The sequence below is a fragment of the Pleurodeles waltl genome, chromosome 3_1, assembly GCF_031143425.1.
Source record: "Pleurodeles waltl isolate 20211129_DDA chromosome 3_1, aPleWal1.hap1.20221129, whole genome shotgun sequence".
Taxonomy (NCBI): Eukaryota; Metazoa; Chordata; class Amphibia; order Caudata; family Salamandridae; genus Pleurodeles; species Pleurodeles waltl.
In genome coordinates this window covers 669,392,556-669,405,153 of record NC_090440.1, presented here as the reverse complement: position 1 = coordinate 669,405,153, position 12,598 = coordinate 669,392,556, and the positions used below count along the sequence as shown (strand labels likewise).

The 12,598-nt window shown below is 45.9% G+C and overlaps 1 protein-coding gene across 1 annotated transcript in view; it reads right to left on the bottom strand.

Annotated features, from left to right (window-relative positions):
• Positions 1–12,588, bottom strand: part of FADS1 (fatty acid desaturase 1) — a 196,287-nt gene extending 183,699 nt beyond the window's left edge. The window contains exon 1 of the mRNA XM_069223231.1: positions 12,287–12,588. The gene's annotated coding sequence lies outside the window, so the exon portion shown is untranslated. The remainder of the gene's footprint in view (positions 1–12,286) is intronic.
• Positions 12,589–12,598: the final 10 nt, after the last annotated feature.

The following is a 12,598-nucleotide window of genomic DNA, read 5'->3' as shown; positions in this document are numbered from 1 at the left end:
CAGGCAGCTTACATTTACCTTTTACCACACCTGGAAGACAGTCCTTGGAATCTGGTCCAAGCTCTATTTCGTTCACACAAATAGTCATTATGTCTGATTTTAATCTTCACCTATGTAAACAGGCATTCCTCTTTTCTCAGGAGGTTTTTATGAGGGAGAACCATTTGGAGCATTCACTTCAAGGTAAACAAGCTTAATTTCTAGTATAACCACTGAATATGCCTATACCTAGTACCTTGGAGGCCCCTACTTAGGTGGGCAGGAGGCATGAGTCAATTGTGGATTATATCTAACTTCCTCTTCTCTGTTTTATTTCTTAGATGAGCATAAGGTATTACAGTCTGCTCGAAGTGACCATAACCCTGTAATTTTGTGTTCAATACTGTCATCCTTGAAACAGACACTATTATCCCCACTTCCTCTCATCTTGCTCTGTGAGATCAAGGCAGGCGGTTAAAATGGCCCAAAATTATTCTGATTGAATTTCTTGGTAAACTGTGCCATCTGAGTAGTCATGAGCTGGAATGCTGCCTAAGATTGGATTCTGAGCCAAAAGACATTTTGAGGATGTTCACTGCTCTCTGCAGATATTACGGCCACTCTCACAGTTTCAAGTAGAGCACAGAGTGACAATAAGGTTCAGTGCTGGTTTGATGGAGTTGTTCCAAACCCCATCACGAGTTAAAGAAGGTCCTTAGCCGCACTCCAAGGGACGTAGTAGAGGTGAACTTTCTACGTAGACAGTATAAGCTGGCTAATAAAAAAAAGGAAAGAGCCCCTAAGGGCCACTTTCTGTTTTTTTGTTATTAGCTCATTTTTAGGGGCAGAGAGTGGTCCTCCTTTGATCTGTGTGATCCGTGAAGACAAATGGGTTTGACCATTACTCACACATTTATTCACTGGATCCTGGTTTAGGCTCTCCATCTATGCCTATTTCACCAAGGTTGAACCTTTTATTTTCTGTTGCCGAGAAGGCCATTTTGACGTAGGCTGGTAATAAGGCCCCAGGTCCTGATTGTGTACCTGCCAATCTCTTTAGGGCTGCTGTTCTTATTTGGGCTGCGTTGTTGACTAAGGTTCTAAATGCTGCAGTGTTACATGGCTCGCCTTGTTCAAAAAGGGTGATTGAGGTGACCCGAAATGATACAGGCCCAACTCCCTGATTGATACCACTGCCAAGGTTCTGGGCCAGATGATTTTGGAAAGGCAGTCCTCGTGGGACAAAGAGAACAGCATTTTATCTCAGTTGCCGTATGAGTTCAGGCCTGGCCTCAGTACTATCAGTCAAATCCCAAAGCTATACCTTCTAACTCAGAAATATGCTGTGGCCAGTAAGGGTACTTTCTTCCTATGTTTCACGGATTGTGTAAATCAAACTAAGTTATGGGCCTTTATGTTGTCACTAGAGGTCGATCCAGCCTTCGTGTCTTTTTTAGGAAACTTGTATAAGGACACGTCTGCATCCGTCAGGTATGGCAGTGAAGGCAGCTGCTCGATATCCTTTCCAATAACTCATGGTGGTAGGCATCGTTGGGTATCTTGCTTGATAACAAGAATACCTGGGTTCCCCTTGTTCTATCCAAAAGACTAATGTTAGCTCGTATGTGGGAGACAACATTGGATTTTGGAGCTAGGTTGGGCTAGGTAGATTAAGCCCCCTTCTTCAGATTTATTGTGCTAAATGTGTGTCGGCCACAACCTATGGAAGTGATATGTGAGAGTTTAAGGACTGACATTCGAATTAGGCTGAGGAGAATATGTTTGCACGGTGTTAATCAGGGGTTCTGCAGAGTAGTTCCACCTACGCTGTCCATGACGAACTGGGCCCTAAATATATTACAGATATTATTGCATTAAGGCCGAGGCTTTAGTGGATTTCTGAGTGGTATAAGAATGAGCTATTTCTGAACCGTTTGATTATCAGGGATTGTTTAGCCTTAGTTGATGTGAAAGCAAAACCTTGGCTTGGCTATGTTGAGTAACGTCACTAGATAGGGTAGCCCTGAGCTGTTCTCTACCCCTGATAAAATTGTTCAAGAATACTATGTATAGGTAAAAAGCACTTTTAATACCTGTGCTGAGGCATCTAGGGAATAGGCTGAATTGTTGAAACCTGCTGCTCGTGACCACTTTATGATAAATCAAGTTCCTTCTACAGAATGTTATCTTGCATGGGTAAACAATGCTTATCACCGGCAGCTGTTAATCAGAGTTAGGTTCAATCTTCTTATTAATGTTAATAGTTTCCCTAAGGGCTGGTCTTCTCCGGCACTTTAGGCCTTTGTATCTGTGAAAAATTGTCAGCTCAATCTTTTGGGCGCTTTGTTTTGTCCCAATTTCTCTCTACCAAGAAAACATCTATTACACCTTGTTAAAAGTGTCAATTGCACACCAGACCTGCAATGTTACACCTGATGATACTCAGGGATAGTCACACTTGTGTATCACTATTTTTTTCAAGCTGTGTAATTAGGTTGCAAAAGGCCTTGGGTTAATAGGGCAGTCCTGACCTCTTGGGGGAATTATATGTGTTTTTTTCTTGACGTTTGGCTTGTAATAATGACTGTTAACCTTAGATATTGTAGATTTGTACTACTGTCATGTGATATTTAAAATCTCTTTGCTATATGCTCATGCTACCGTCCTGATTTATGCCGTATACAATGCTTTAGACTTGCAGCCATGACTAATGGACATTTTAGCATGTCTTTTTTGTTATTTTACGTAAATATGTATTATATTATGTTTTTGTCTATCTTTTATGGTTATATTTCAACCAAATAAAGATTTATTCTACTACTACTGACCAAGCTACGCCCCTGTAAGCGCTGTGACAGGACTCCGAACAACACCTTTTAGGATGTCACACTTAACATTTTTCTCAGTGGACATTCCCACACTCACAGTTTCAGGGTCCGAATTCTTTCTGTGGGAGAAAAGGTACGGAGTGGCAGACAGCTTACATTTTCTTTTTCATATTTCTGAATAACTTGTCTGGGCGTTTGTTCACATAGGCTCTCATTATGAGTTTGGTGGGCGGTGAAGGTCGCCCGCCAAACTTGTACCGCCATCAGGCCGCCTGTGCGGCCAGAACACCTTTGCCCCTATTAGGAGTTCACCGCAGGCAGGCGGAAACAGCATTTCCGATCGCCGACCTGGCTGTGAACAGGGCATTAACATTGATGCTGGCTCGTAATCGAGCAGGCGCCAATGTGGCGGTGCATCGGGTGCAGCAGCACCCATCGCACGTTCCACTGCCCGTAATTGAGGCAGTGGAAAATGCAACGGGCTGTACATGGGGGCCCCTGCACTGCCTATGCCCTGCACTGCCTATGCCTACGCCCCATGGGGCAACTGCACTGCCTATGCCCTGCACTGCCTATGCCCCCATGGGGCCCCCGGCACCACCTTTCCGCCAGCCATGCCATGCAAAGGCTGGTGGAAAGGGGACTCGTAATCCCCAGGGCAGCACTGCAAGCAGCACTGCCCTGGCGGATTACAACCGCTGAGACTGCCAGGCTGTCGACTAGTAGCAACCTGGCGGTACCGGCAGTCCGGCCATGGCGCTTTCACTTTGGTGGCGGTACCGGCGGTCCGACCACGACCGTGAAGACCGCCAGGGTCATAATGAGGCCCATAGTGTTATGTTACTTTGGCTTTCAAGCGCGCTTGTGCGCCTGGGGCTAGCTTTTTGGCGCCGCAATTAAGGACCAAACTTTCATCGCCATTACCACTATTGGACGTGATCAGCGATGACGTGTGGGAATCAGCCTGTAACCAACCGGAGAGGGAAAGGGGCTGCGATATCACACCAGGGACAGAAGGCGCTAGACAAATGGCAAATAGCAGCAATAACACAATGCGTGCAGTAGACTGGAAATGGCCCTGAGAAGGAACTCTTCCACTGTGACTGCCTGAGGACGGAACTCAGCTAGATCTCAGTATCGGACTTAACTGGGCACAGGTGGTGCATAAGAGGGCTGCGAGGCGCGCGTACTGCTTTTGTCCTGTGCAAGAAAGCTAGATGTGTATCTTCAGAAAGCACTAGGAAACAGAGCCCTCAAACTACACCCAGGAACTGGGCATGTGATCTTTCCTCTTTCGTGAAGTTCTGTTTGGCACACTGAAATAGCACATTGTATTTGTTTGCATGTTTTTTGTAGCGCGTACCAGTCCTTGAGGGCGTTGGAGTACTATACAGAAACATAAAAAACAATTGTAATAGACAGGAAGTTGCAGTGTAAAACGGAGCGTGTTTAACTCGGAAGGGTAATAGGCTACATACAGATGAAGTGTGTACAGGGATCGAAGGCCTTGGGGACCCGGGATGCATGATGTTGGTGAGAGGGGAGAGAACATGTATTTCACAGGTGGAAGGTACATTTGATTAGCTGGACACGCATACGCGTGTTGGCCTGGAAGGGACTGAGCGCCTACCTTTCAGGGATCTAGATGAACAAGGCCAGGCCCATATGACCTCCTATATTTCATTCGAAAATAGAGCAACTTTCATAAATCACCTTTGCTCACCTAAAACTTTTCTTAGGCCCTCTTAGGGTTTTTGAAGCTGGCTGGGTATGTTGATGAGCTCTCAGTGCAACAGAAAGGGGATTTGTGCCACTGTCTACTGAGGAAGGACATGCATATGTTCCATGAGAATCATCTTCATTAAGGGAAATTAAATGTCACCCATATTTAATCGATCTTGTGTACCCCACTGTTAGCGACTTGTGGCCAGATGGGATCTGACTCTGAAATATGTACTCTCCCATCTCAAGAACCAGTCCTTAGAGCCCACATCCTCCTTTAAACAAACACACAAAATACGATGGAAGGAATGCTTCTAAATAGTATACACCAGTGGTTCTTAACTTGTGGTCTAGGGACCCTGGGTGTCTGCGAAGCCTAATCAGGGGGTCTGTGACTGCCTAGAAAATCTAATAATATTAGCACATTAATAACGTGTATATAAATAAAGAAACAAAGGGCCAGATGTACAAAAAAAGCAATTTGCGACTTGCAAATTGCGAGTCCCTGCGACTCGCAATTTGCAAGTCGCAAATTGCTATGCAGTACGGTGTCTGAGACACCGACTGCAACTCGCAATGGGGTCGCAATGACCCACCTCATGAATATTCATGAGGTGGGTCGCAAATTGCGGCCCCATTGCGAGTATAGGCACTCGCTAACATGGAGGCCTGCTGACGTAAGCAGGCCTCCATGTTAGTGACCTGCCTTTTAAATAAAGCATTTTTTTTTTTTTTTGAAGTGCAGCCCGTTTTCCTCACAGGAAAACGAGCTGCATTTCAAAAAAATCCGAAACCTTTAGTTTCGGATTTTTCAGGGCAGGGAGTGGTCTCTTGGACCACTCCCTGCCCTGAAAAAATAATATGGGGTCCAGTCACAAAGGGGAAGGGGTCCCATGGGGACCCCTTCCCGTTTGCGAGTGGGTTACCATCCACTTCAAGTGGATGGTAACTGCGACTCCATTTGCGACCGCGTACGCGGTCGCAAATGGAGTTGCATACCACTCCGACTCGCAAATAGGAAGGGAACACCCCTTCCTATTTGCGAGTCGCAAATGCATATTGTGAGTCGGTAACGACTCGCAATACGCAATATGCATTTGTGCATTGCAAACCCACGTTTGTGAGTCGCAAACGGCGATTTTCGCCGTTTGCGACTCGCAAAAGGGTTGCTACATCTGGCCCAAAATGTCCTCAAATAAGTATCTGTGCACACGGTGTGAAAGCACAGGCTGCTTCAGATTTATTCTTAATCGAAGTGTGCATTTGGGACATATGGAATCAGAATTATATATTTCATAAAGGAAGCTCTTAAAAATACAAACATCGCAAAACCACATTATGTTTTCACTGTGCAAATACAAATTCCTGTAGCAGATGCTACATCATTATAGTCCAATTAACTTACAAGGTTCATGGCTGTTGTAAGGGTAAAACAATTCTATTTTCAAAACAAGGGTGCAAATGTATTCACCGCATATTTAAAAACAGACCACCGTCCAATAAAATATGAGTAAGTGTAAAATTGTTAATTAATAATATATATTCATTTAAATCATTACCCTTAATACTACATTAAATCTCTGTAATACTGCAATAGGTTAACCAGCTTGGGACCTAGGTATAGCGGTTACAACGGCGATCACCTGCATTCTTGCAGGAAATCTGCGCTGGCTCATCCACAAGGAGTGAACCCTAATCCAGCCAAGAAGCCTTGAGTAAGGTACCTGCCTGAAACTGGCAGTAAAATGTTGCCTTTGCATCTGCTCACCTTGGGGCATACATTGCACAGGTAAAATGTGGTGCAAGCGTTTACAAGGTGGTGCAATGCAAGCATTGCACCACTTTGTAACTATGACGCAGGAGAAAGGCCTCCTTAATGCCACCCTACCGTAAAAAAAAAAATACACTAAGGTGGCAGTAGGCGCTTGTAAATTTACCCATTTATGTATTCTTGATCCCATGATTCTGGCTTAACAGCCAGACCTGCTGATTTTGGAGCTGGGGAATCAGGTTTGAGTCTCTGTGTCGGATCAACATCCTGTGATTCTGGGCAAATCACTTAATCTACAAGGGCCTACCAAAACCAAATGTGTCCTTGTGTAAAGTAACTGGTGCTCATGCAAAGCGCTCCAATACATTAGGATCGAGTTTGCGCTATATACAACTGCAAAAACATGTTTGAGGACAGGAGAAAGGCTTGGATGTACAATTAAGACACATTAATGGTGACTCTGCAATTTCTAGTCTAAGGCTATCTCCTATTCCTACGTCTCTCCCACCAACCCTTCTGCTAGCTGTCCGAATTTTACACTCATAGACTCCTCCTTTTGTGGGCAAAGGTACTTCCCTGTACCTCGTTTACACGCACGAGCAGCGTGGCATCTGGCACCGCACTATGGAACATCTTTAAGAAGCAGTTTAAGTGCTGTCCACTAGGTGGCAGGATACCCATTGGTTTGAAACAGGGGCTAGCCTTGCACTCAAGGTTCCCAAGAAAGGTAACTTTGGACCTCGTTTTAAGTGCGGCTGGTGGGATCCCCGTCTCCAGCTGCAGCGGATTTACTTCCACGGCCAAGGTGGGTGAGGAAAATATATTGTTTGTAAAGTTTTCTGCCAGTGCGGCGGCTGTTTCCTCACTTAAGTGCATGAATCCTTCATTTGAGGAACAAATTGTCTGAAAAAAATCCCTGGCAGAAAATCCACCAAAGGCTATCTGATGGAATTCCCAATAATATGAGATGGCACTGGAAATTTAACCCATATTGGGAATATATTGTCAACATCCATATAGCTTATCTGCCTAACAGTTTGGTGGGTGGGGGACGTTCTCTACAAATTGACTTACCTATCCATGAGCGTCTGCCATCCTTTCTGCGTAAGTCTGTTACTGAATTAACCCTGCCAGACATAGGGCCAGATGTATCAAACGTTTTCGCATACGCAAATGCTGCGAATTGCAAAATTCGTCCCTTTGCGAATGCAAAAATGCCTTTCACAATGTATGAAAGGCATTTGCAGTGCAATTTTAAGAACTTGCAAAAATAGCGATTCCTTAAAATTGCGACCACATTTAGAGAATCGGAAATTGTGATTCTCTAAATAGGAAATCGCTAATAGAGAATTCCTATTTGCGATTTCCAAAGCACATGTATCAAGCATTTCCTGAATGCGAATTGGGCATTTAGAAAATTGAATTACCACCAAATCCAATTTGGTAGTAAGCATGTGCAAATTTTAAAAATACATTATAAATGCATTTTTAAAATTGACATGTAACGCACACATGCCCCCCAAGGCATGTGTGTGCTTCACATGTCCGCAAATATTTTTTTGGAGTGCATCAGAGGGGGCCTTAGGCCCCCAGCACCCTGGGGTTTGCATTTCCTAATTTGCGAATTCCTAACTAGAATTCGCAAATTGGGAAATGCAAAACCATTAACACCTATGGGCCTACAGGGTTGAATGGAGTTGCATTCTCTATTTGCGATTTGGTAATAGCGTTTGTGAATTTTAGGAAATCGCTATTACCGAATTGCAAAATTCATACATACCATTTTGCATTTCTTAAATAGCGATTTCTTAAAACTTGCTATTTAAGAAATGCAAATTGCATTTTTGATACATCTGGCCCATAGTGGCAGTGCGTCGGTCTGGATTGGGTGTCTGTTACGCCACCATTTCTGGGTGAGTCACCCTCTCTGTGTAGTAATGATGAAGCTGTAGGAATCTCTCAGAGGGGTAACGCAGGCCCCTGCAGTGGGGCCCAAGCCCTTCAGAAGACCCCCGAAACAGCCTAAGGCATATAAATATATGTGAGGGATGGGAGAGTTGGGGGGGACGTGGAAGGCGCTGGAAAAAAAATACAAAAGTAATACAAAAATTGTAAAACGTACTTGCTTTGCTCTTGCGCCACACTCCTCTTCCGTCGCTGCTGCAGGCACAGGCTCCTAGCATGCCCTTCCCTAATCCTGACGCTGCTCAGAGCAGCGTCAGGATTGGCTGATCGCACCCAGCCAGGGCACTCCCAGGCAGACTGGGAGCCTGTGAAGGCCCTCTCCAGCCCAGCAACCATGTTGCTGGGCAGAGTCCTGTGTGCAGGTGTGTTTGGCCGGCCCGAGACGGCCGGCCAAACACACATGCGCTCTGAGGGGAGTGCACAGTGCACTCCCCTCAGCTCATCACCCCCAATGCCCCGCCCCTTTTACATGGAAAGGATAATAAACAAAGTTTTGGAAAGGATAATAAACAAAGTTTATTATCCTTTCCATGTAAGAGGATTTGCAGAGGTTGCTGCTGGCGGGGGCGACGCTCCTCCGCCTATACGGAGGAGCCACGCCTGCAATTACCTCCCTGAGGGAAGGGAACATGAGGTTTGCTGCCTATGGGTAGCTGGGTCGGGAAATGCTGTGTGGTTGCCAGGTGGAGAGAAGGGTGAGTACATGCGGTTTACCGTTGATGGGGATACATGTATTTAGCAAGGTGTGATCAGTAGCTGTGGTGTGCAGGTGCTAGAAAACATGGTTGACAAATGAAGAGTGCATACTATTGGGCTAGTGAGGTGTGTGCCTGTGTTTTTGGGTGATGAGATCCACGTGGCTGGTGGCGGACAGTTCATGTGGTTGCACCATGGTGCAAGGGTGCCTGAGTTGCGGGGATGATTGTTTTTGCACAGAAAGGGGCACCTTCCTGCACAAATACAATCCCAAGAGGAATTTTCCTCTGTCCATGTGTGCTGCAAAATGCAGCACACATAGAAAGAGGAAAAAACGGGGAGAAATAAATATATTTCTACACCACACTTTGGGTGGCATAGGGTTATGACGCATTTCCTGGTTTACAAAACCTTGTAAATCTGAGAATGCATCATAATCCATGGGTGTTGCGTGGGAACACCCATGGAAACACCTCCCTGACACAAAGTAAGGCAACACAGAGACTTGCGCTGCATTGCCTTACTCCATAACTACAAGGGCACGTAAAGCCACGCAAAGTGCCTTTGCGTGGCTTTGTAGATATGTGTCAGCAGCCTGCGTCACCAATGCATCAAATAAAGTGACGCATCGGCTGGGCCTAAATGTAGATTGTGGTTTGGGGGGTGGTATATACAGTCAGTAGGCGTGGTGGGTACATGGGACAGCAAGATTTTCACACGACAGTCAGGAGCCATTCAGCTACGAAGTAAGTATCAGATGTATCAACATTAGGAATTGCAATTTCCAAAGTGCTATTCTTTAAAAAAAATAGTAATCTTTGAGTAACAGGGAGAAAAGAAGCAACACAACTGGTAACGTGTCCAGGTGCTCATCACGCAGGATGGCACATTCATACACTGATACACAGTTAAAAGAACACAATTACACAAGCAGTATGACCACATGAATTCCTGAATCCCCCCAGGATGTAAACCAGGTGAGGCACAGTCCACAGGGGCTGCATTGTATGTCTAGGGTTTAAACAGGTCATAGGATTCTTTCCACAGGTCCCACACTTTCTGAAATTTATGCGGGCATCCTCTCCCTTGATACACAACTCACTCATGCACAAATCCCTGCCTGTGCGCCACTGCTCCAATTGTGGTAGGACTGGATCCCCCACAGCTATGACACATTGAGTCTAAACCCGGGTTGCAGAACAAGCGGTTGTATCTGGTGCCATCAGTATTGCCCCACATTTCCAGGACACTGAGTTCTCCCTCTGGGTTTAGCGCCAGGCCTGTGACAGATGCCAGGATCCGCTCCACTCTTCCCCAGTATGCCTGTAGGGCGGGTCATCCTTTAGCGTATACATAGATGTACCCCTCTGCAGACAGCCCAGGAGGCACTCGTCACTTACAGGCCTGCCTATCCTGGCTAGCAGTGCTCTGGTATAGTAGGTTGTATGCAGGATATTTACCTGACAGAGGTGGAACCCCGTCTTAATTTCCACTTTCCTAGGACCCATGAATGCCTCAGCTCGCTCGCCATCTGGGAGCTCACCCAGATCTTGCTCCCATATCCCCCTCCATGGCATTCGACAAAGTTGTTATCTTTTTATAGATAAGAGGTATCACCTTATGTTTAAGGAGCCTGTCTAGTATTCTATCCTCGAGGGTATTGGGCTCAGGTATCTGGATGTCTCCAGCATGCATTGCCTGGGATACCCTCAGCCAATGCATGCTGGAGGCACAGGTATCTAAATACCTCCCTCTCAGGCATCATGTAGTCCTCCCATCGCAGTCAGAGCTCTTTCATGGACGTGTCCACCAATGCATCTTAATGAACTAATCCTGATTCCATCCCAGTGCCAGGAGCCTGATAGGAGTGCCACAGTGAGGAGCCTCCCATTAAGGTTCCTGATAATCCCATCCAACGGAGATCCTTGTCCCACGTCTAAAGTACCAATCTGATATAGGATGGGCAGGGTGCTCTTTTCTCTGCCCATACAGAGCTGTTCATGGCCTCCTCTACCCATGAGATCCCTGTCCCTTTTCACCGATTGTTCCTGGAGATCATTGTGTACTACACAGTTGTTAACTACAACTAGCTGGGCAGCTCCACGTTGCGATTTTTACCGAATCTCGATTCCAAATGTCTGACAGTTTTATTTTTAAACTAGTAATTCCCAGAGGGTCGTAAATCGACCTTCCTCGTGAATATTAATGTAGTATGTAGCAATTTGAGACCCACTAAGAATCACAGCCGTCACAGGGCGTGGCCTGCTGGGATCAGCAGACCACCGTGTCTGTGATTGTTTCTAATGAGGCAGACTTCCCTTTAAAATGCAGCCCGTTTTCCTCAAAGGAAACGAGACTGCGCTTAGAAAGAAACGTTTCTTTCTGGGTTTTTTTTGTCTAAGAAGAAGCATTGGCCCTCTGCCTCCTCTAATACAAACATTATTTTTACATTATCAAAGAGAAAGGGAGCCCTTCCCCTTTGCGGAAGCATTACCACTACACTTCTTTAGTAGGTAAATTATTCATGTTTTACTACCGAAATTCGGTTGTAAAACATTACTACATACCATTCCAGTTCGATATTTGGATGGGGTGCCCTAAACGCCCCTTCCAAACACCGAATCAGTATATATTCGTGAACCCAAATTGTGACTGGGTAACGTGGTATCGAATCACAGTTTGGGATTAATACATACCAAAATGCATTTTTTGCGTTCGCAAATGACCCAATTTTGTGAATCAGGCCATCTGCGAACGCAATCAAGCTTGGTTCTTTATTTGTGTTAAGTTCTCGGGTTACAGTTACAGCAGTAGGTCATGTCAGGGCATCATTCTCCCTTCAGTTCCAATGAACTCCCAGGCACCGGCATTGCACGCGTCATCACAGACCTCCCGGGTTAGAGGTGATCGGATGCAGGTGCTTGGCAGGCATTAAGATGAGTGGTGGTTTGACGTTTGCCATTCGTTCTGACTGTGATAGGTCCAGTGAAACTGATCGTCCGAGGCAATGTCAGACGGGGTGGGGCGGAGGTGCTGCGATACAATGTACAATATGGAACAAGGAAACCCGAGCCTGGAGCAGGAAAGATAACCCGGGGCTTGACAACAAAGGAAGTGTTGTGCTGCCTCTGTGCGAGCGCTCTTTCCTGAGAAATGAGTTATACTCCCACCTCCTTTCATCCCAGTCCTTATATGAATTCGACAACCTTCACGGCAGACACAGGGGTGCGATGATGCCGATAAATGGGAAAACGTTGGCGTCTACATCTAATCAGTGTCAGGAGCGGTCAGGTAAAGGGTAGACCATCAAATGATACCCCCTTACCTGTCGTATTAACCCGTCTCTCGTCCCGTGTGCGAATACTGACAAACCACCAGGGCTCCAAGAAGACACTGAAACCGGGTCTTAAACCACCCCGTTATCATCACCGCATGAAACCACTTGAGCGCCTGGAAGCGATTCCCTGTGAGCTATACTAACTCACTACCGTTGTCCTTAAAAATGTGCAAATACCCCGAGGCATTCTGGGCGGCATGCGGCCCCTTAGAAAAGTCCATCAATAATAAATGGGCACAGTGTAGCCCCCCAACCACCCACCCTTCCGCGTAGTCCTTGGACTTGGTCCTGCACTGGGAT